At 41.1% G+C, this 1,349-nt stretch overlaps 1 non-coding gene across 1 annotated transcript; it reads left to right on the plus strand.

Moving 5' to 3' along the window:
- Nucleotides 1-803: 803 nt before the first annotated feature.
- On the plus strand, nt 804-878 carry Trnat-ugu (transfer RNA threonine (anticodon UGU)). Its single transcript has one exon. It is a non-coding gene; the product is annotated as a tRNA-Thr (tRNA).
- Nucleotides 879-1,349: the final 471 nt, after the last annotated feature.

Consider the following 1,349-nt stretch of genomic DNA (forward strand, 5'->3'; position numbering starts at 1 on the left):
TAAACTTAAGCATTTTTCTGTAGCACCACATTTCAAAAAGCTGCTATTTCCTTTGTGCCCATGTTTCACTTCCATACATGGCTAGACTCTGTACGAATACTTTCAGAAAAGTATTCCTGAAACTTAAATCTCTACTTGATATTAACAAATATCTCTTCTTCATAAATGCTTTCCTTTCCATCACAAGCCGACATTCATATCCTCTCTATTTCAAATATCATCAGTTATGAAATGATAATTAAATGGACACCCTAGCTGCAAACAAGCGTTGATGTACTTCATTAGAGACACGTTGAAAATGTGTGTCCCAACCGGGACTCGAACCCGGGATCTGCTCCTTACATGGCAGACGCTTTAGCCATCTGAGCCAGCGAGGGCACAGAGCATAGTGCGACTGCAGGGACTTATCCCTCACACGCTCCCCGTGAGACGCAAATTCCCAACATGTCCACACCACTACATTAGAGTGTGCCTAAGAGATGTTTGCCCATCATACTCATTACTCGTGGATGATTAATCTACCAAGTCCCGTACAAGTTCGGGCATAGTGTGTGCATTCGCACAAGAATGTCAATGGCAGGAAGCCATATTTCAACTATACATGATGATAGTATCTGTTCCCGAAAGAACAGTTATCGTAGATGACGATGCAGCTTTGCTAGAAATGAAATGATAATTAAATGGACTCCCTAGTTGCAAACAAGCGTTGACGTACTTTAATAGGGACATGTTGAAAATGTGTGCCACGACCGGGACTCGAACCCGAGATCTCCTGCTTACATGGCAGTCGCGCTATTCTCTGTGCCCTCGGTGGCTCAGATGGATAGAGCGTCTGCATTGTAAGCAGGAGATTCTGGGTTCGAGTCCCGGTCAGGGCACGCATTTTCAGCATGTCCCTAATGAAATACATCAACGCTTGTTTGCAGCTGGGGTGTCCATTTAATTATCATTTCATTTCTAGCAAAGCTACATGGTCATCTACGATAACTGTTCTTTCGGGAACAGATACTATTGTCATGTATCATCATCAGTTATTTTGTTGCCCAAATTGCAAAATTCATCAACTTCTTTAAGTGTCTCTCTTCCCAGTCTAATTGCCTCAGCATCACCTGATTTAATTCTACTACATTCTATTATCCTCATTCTGTTTTTGTTGGTGTTCATCTTATATCCTCCCTTCCAGACCCTATCCATTCTGTTCAACTTCTCTACCAACTTCTTTTCTGTCTTTGATAGAATTACAATGTCTTCATCAATCTCAAGGGTTTTATTTCTGCTTCCTGGATTTTAATTCCTATTCCTAATTTTTCTTTTGTTTCCTTTACTACTTGCTCAGTATACAGATTGAA

This window comes from Schistocerca gregaria, chromosome X, assembly GCF_023897955.1.
Source record: "Schistocerca gregaria isolate iqSchGreg1 chromosome X, iqSchGreg1.2, whole genome shotgun sequence".
NCBI lineage: Eukaryota > Metazoa > Arthropoda > Insecta > Orthoptera > Acrididae > Schistocerca > Schistocerca gregaria.